Source organism: Salmo salar, chromosome 02 (assembly GCF_965601325.2).
Source record: "Salmo salar chromosome 02, fSalSal1, whole genome shotgun sequence".
Lineage (NCBI taxonomy): Eukaryota > Metazoa > Chordata > Actinopteri > Salmoniformes > Salmonidae > Salmo > Salmo salar.
Genome location: NC_138292.1, coordinates 91,577,902 through 91,583,951, shown reverse-complemented (window position 1 = coordinate 91,583,951; position 6,050 = coordinate 91,577,902).

Below are 6,050 nucleotides of genomic sequence, written 5' to 3'. Positions count from 1 at the left end.
TAGGGATGGTGCCTGGTTTCCTCCAGACGTGATGCTTTGCATTCAGGCCAAAGAGTTCAATCTTGGTTTCATCAGACCAGAGAATCTTGTTTCTCATGGTCTGGAGTGACTTCCATATGTCCACATAACGGCCTGATTGGTGGAGTGCTGTATAGATGGTTGTCCTTCTGGAAGGTTCTCCCATCTCCACAGAGGAACTCTGGAGCTCTGTCATAGTGACCAGCGGGTTCTTGGTCACATCCTTGAACAAGGCCCTTCTCCCCCGATTGCTCTGTTTGAAGAGTCTTGGTGGTTCCAAACATCTTCCTTTTAAGAATGATGGAGGCCACTGTTCTTGTGGACCTTCAATACTTCAGCCATTTTTTGGTACCTTTGCCCAGATCTGTGCCTCGACACAATCCTGTCTCGGAGCTCTACGGACAGTTCCTTCAACCTCATGGCTTGGTTTTTGTTCTGACATGTACTGTCAACTGTGGGACCTTATATAGACAGGTGTGTGCCCAAATCATATCCAATCAATTGAATTTACCGCAGGTGGACCCCAATCAAGTTGTTGAAACATCTCAAGGATAATCAATGGAAACAGGATGCATCTGAGCTCAATTCCGAGTCTCATAGCAAAGGGTCTGAATACTCATGTAAATAAGGTATTTCTGTTTTTCACTTTGTCATTATGGGGTAGATTAATGAGGAAAACAATATTATTTAATCCATTTTAGAATAAGGCTGTAACGTAACAAAATGTGTGAAAAGTCAAGGGGTCTGAATACTTTCTAAATGCTCTGAATATGCTGTTGGTTTACTGTTAGAATAAGTTGTATGACTACACCAATACTGTTAAAGCAACGATGCAGAGACCTAGAAAATGCATGGCCAACCTTGCTGCTAGAGATCTAGCTACTGGGTGTGCAGGTTTCTGTTCCAGCCCTGCATCAACACCTGACATTGTGCTGATTATTTGGATTAGACACTATTGAACTATTCAGTCATGTCTTGTTGTGGAGTCAGATGGACGTCTAAATCCACGGCCCATTTCCACAGCTGTTCTTTATGATAGGAAATAAAGTGGGGATTCACACAATCAACTGTAATGTATTTTTGGGTCATTGAACATTCCCTGTTTGTCTGTTTTATTTGGTTGTTTCTCTAATTTAGTCTGATGATATTGATGCACAATCACTGTCTGGCTGACAGTCTGTGAACTGAGTCAATCTAGTTCCCACAGAATGAATGTTGTGGGTATTTAATTCTGCTACATTTAAACTTTCTTTTAAGCTTTATTTAACTAGGCAAGACAGTTAAGAACAAACTCTTATTTACAATGATGGCCTACCTCTCCTTCCAGACTCACATCAAACATCTCCAATCCAAAGTTAAATCCAGAATTGGCTTCCTATTCCGCAACAAAGCATCCTTCACTCATGCTGCCAAACATCGTAAAACTGACCATCCTTCCAATCCTCGACTTCGGCGATGTCATTTACAAAATAGCCTCCAATACCTTACTCAACAAGCTGGATGCAGTCTATCACAGTGACATCCGTTTTGTCACCAAAGCCCCATATACTACCCACCACTGCGACCTGTACTCTCTCGTTGGCTGGCCTTCGCTTCATAATCGTCGCCAAACACATTGGCTCCAGGTCATCTACAAGACCCTGCTAGGTAAAGTCCCCCCTTATCTCCACTCACTGGTCACCATAGCAGCACCCACCTGTAGCACGCGCTCCAGCAGGTATATCTCTCTGGTCACCCCTAAAGCCAACTCCTCCTTTGGTCATCTCTCCTTCCAGTTCTCTGCTGCCAATGACTGGAACAAACTACAAAAATCTCTGAAACTGGAAACACTTATCTCCCTCATTAGCTTTAAGCACCAGCTGTCAGAGCAGCTCACAGATCACTGCACCTGTACATAGCCCATCTATAATTTAGCCCAAACTACTACCTCTTCCCTACTGTATTTATTTATTTTATTTATTTTGCTCCTTTGCACCATATTATTTATATTTTAACTTTGAACTTTCTTCAAATAACAAATCTACCATTCCAGTGTTTTACTTGCTATACTGTATTTACTCTGCCACCATGGCCTTATTTGCCTTTACCTCCCTTATCTCACATCATTTGCTCACATTGTATATAGACTTATTTTTCTACTGTATCATTGATTGTATGTTGTTTTACTCCATGTGTAACTCTGTCTTTTTGTATGTTGTCGAACTGCTTTGCTTTATCTTGGCCAGGTCGCAATTGTAAATGAGAACTTGTTCTGAACTTGCCTACCTGGTTAAATAAAGGTGAAATAAAATAAATAAATAAACCTGGGAACAGTGGGTTAACTGCCTTGTTCAGGGGCAGAATGACAGTTTTTTACCTTGTCAGCTCAGGGTTTGATCCACCAAGCTTTTGGTTTCTGGCCCAATGCTCTAACCACTAGGCTACCTGCCGGCCCATAGATGTGTCCAATGCAGACATGATGGGATTAGTATTGGCTTCATAGGCGTGTCCAATGCAGACATGATGGGATTAGTATTGGCTTCATTGACGTGTCCAATGCAGACATGATGGGATTAGTATTGGCTTCATAGGCGTGTCCAATGCAGACATGATGGGATTAGTATTGGCTTCATAGACGTGTCCAATGCAGACATGATGGGATTAGTATTGGCTTCATAGGCGTGTCCAATGCAGACATGATGGGATTAGTATTGGCTTCATAGGCGTGTCCAATGCAGACATGATGGGATTAGTATTGGCTTCATAGGCGTGTCCAATGCAGACATGATGGGATTAGTATTGGCTTCATAGACGTCTCCAATTCCCTTGTACATGTGGTTTGTAAATTCGATAGTGAAACAGGATTTGCTAATCCTCCCACATTGTTTCCATTTTGCTGAGATGTTTTCTCCATTTGAAATGATACTGTTAGAAATAGGTAAAGCACTCACACATCTGAGAACTTGTGTGTGTTAATCATTAGTTAATAACTTGAAAGAAAACAAAAGGCTGATTGATACTGATCAGTGTGTGGGTTTTCTTTTTCATCAGAAAATTTATGAGGTTCGCCATGTTGAAGGAGACCAGATTAGACTCATAATGAGGATCACCATGTTGAAGGAGACCAGATTAGACTCATAATGAGGTTGACCATGTTGAAGGAGACCAAATTAGACTCATAATGAGGTTCACCATGTTGAAGAATACCAGATTAGACTCATAATGAGGCTCACCATGTTGAAGAATACCAGATTAGACTCATAATGAGGCTCACCATGTTGAAGCATACCAGATTAGACTCATAATGAGGCTGACCATGTTGAAGGAGACCAGATTAGACTCATAATGAGGCTGGCTATGTTGAAGGAGACCAGATTAGACTCATAATGAGGCTCACCATGTTGAAGGAAACCAGATTAGACTCATAATGAGGCTCACCATGTTGAAGGAAACCAGATTAGACTCATAATGAGGCTCACCATGTTGAAGGAGACCAGATTAGACTCATAATGAGGCTGACCATGTTGAAGGAGACCAGATTAGACCCATAATGAGGCTGACCATGTCGAAGGAGACCAGATTAGACTCATAATGAGTCTGTCAGATCAGAGGCAGTAGGGATGACCAGGGATGTTCTCTTGATAAGTGTTGAATTTGACCATTTCCTGTCCTGCTAAGCATTCAAAATGAAATTTTGGGTGTCAGGGAAAATGTATGGATTAAAAGTATATTATTTTATTTTAGGAATGTAGTTGAAGTAAAAGTAAAAGTTGTCAAAAATATAAATACATTCAGATACCCCAAAACAACTACTTCAGTAGTACTTGAAAGTACTTTTACTTACTTAAGTACTTTACACCACTGGTACTGTGTTACAGCTGCTCTTTCCTCCTCAATGCCATGAACTAAACCAGGTACTGTGTTACAGCTGCTCTCTCCTCCTCAATGTCATGAACTAGACCAGGTACTGTGTTACAGCTGCTCTCTCCTCCTCAATGTCATGAACTAGACCAGGTACTGTGTTACAGCTGCTCTCTCCTCCTCAATGTCATGAACTAGACCAGGTACTGTGTTACAGCTGCTCTCTCCTCCTCAATGTCATGAACTAGACCAGGTACTGTGTTACAGCTGCTCTCTCCTCCTCAATGTCATGAACTAGACCAGGTACTGTGTTACAGCTGCTCTCTCCTCCTCAATGTCATGAACTAGACCAGGTACTGTGTTACAGCTGCTCTCTCCTCCTCAATGTCATGAACTAGACCAGGTACTGTCTTACAGCTGCTCTCTCCTCCTCAATGTCATGAACTAGACCAGGTACTGTGTTACAGCTGCTCTCTCCTCCTCAATGTCATGAACTAGACCAGGTACTGTGTTACAGCTGCTCTCTCCTCCTCAATGCCATGAACTAGACCAGGTACTGTGTTACAGCTGCTCTCTCCTCCTCAATGTCATGAACTAGACCAGGTACTGTGTTACAGCTGCTCTCTCCTCCTCAATGTCATGAACTAGACCAGGTACTGTGTTACAGCTGCTCTCTCCTCCTCAATGTCATGAACTAGACCAGGTACTGTGTTACAGCTGCTCTCTCCTCCTCAATGTCATGAACTAGACCAGGTACTGTGTTACAGCTGCTCTCTCCTCCTCAATGTCATGAACTAGACCAGGTACTGTGTTACAGCTGCTCTCTCCTCCTCAATGTCATGAACTAGACCAGGTACTGTGTTACAGCTGCTCTCTCCTCCTCAATGTCATGAACTAGACCAGGTACTGTGTTACAGCTGCTCTCTCCTCCTCAATGCCATGAACTAGACCAGGTACTGTGTTACAGCTGCTCTCTCCTCCTCAATGTCATGAACTAGACCAGGTACTGTGTTACAGCTGCTCTCTCCTCCTCATTGTCATGAACTAGACCAGGTACTGTGTTACAGCTGCTCTCTCCTCCTCAATGTCATGAACTAGACCAGGTACTGTGTTACAGCTGCTCTCTCCTCCTCAATGTCATGAACTAGACCAGGTACTGTGTTACAGCTGCTCTCTCCTCCTCAATGTCATGAACTAGACCAGGTACTGTGTTACAGCTGCTCTCTCCTCCTCAATGCCATGAACTAGTCCAGGTACTGTGTTACAGCTGCTCTCTCCTCCTCAATGTCATGAACTAGACCAGGTACTGTGTTACAGCTGCTCTCTCCTCCTCAATGTCATGTACTAGACCAAGTACTGTGTTACAGCTGCTCTCTCCTCCATGGTTTCCCCAACCTAAACTCACTGAGATGAGGTCCAAATCCCTCTCCTCTGTGGTTTCCCCAACCTAAACTCACTGAGATGAGGTCCAAAGCCCTCTCCTCCATGGTTTCCTCAACCTAAACTCACCGAGATGAGGTCCAAAGCCCTCTCCCCCACAGTTTCCTCAACCTAAACTCACTGAGATGAGGTCCAAAGCCCTCTCCTCCATGGTTTCCTCAACCTAAACTCACTGAGATGAGGTCCAAAGCCCTCTCCTCCACGGTTTCCCCAACCTAAACTCACTGAGATGAGGTCCAAAGCCCTCTCCTCCACGGTTTCCCCAACCTAAACTCACTGAGATGAGGTCCAAAGCCCTCTCCTCCACGGTTTCCCCAACCTAAACTCACTGAGGTGGCAGGTGGTGGGACACAATGCAGATAGCCCGGTTAGACAATGTGCGGGAGCACTGGTTGATCAGGCCAATTGAAGTAGTATGTACATGAAAGTATAGTTAAAGTGACTATGCATATAAGATTAACAGAGAGTAGCAGCAGCGTAAAAGAGGAGTTGGGGGGGCACACAATGCAAATAGTCCGGGTAACCATTTGGTTACCTGTTCAGGAGTCTTATGGCTTGGGGGTAAAAACTGTTGAGAAGCCTTTTTGTCCTAGACTTGGCACTCCGGTACCGCTTGCCATGCGGTAGTAGAGAGAACAGTCTATGACTGGGGTGGCTGGGGTCTTTGACAATTTTTAGGGCCTTCCTCTGACACCGCCTGGTGTAGAGGTCCTGGATGGTAGGCAGCTTTGCCCCAGTGATGTACTGGGCCA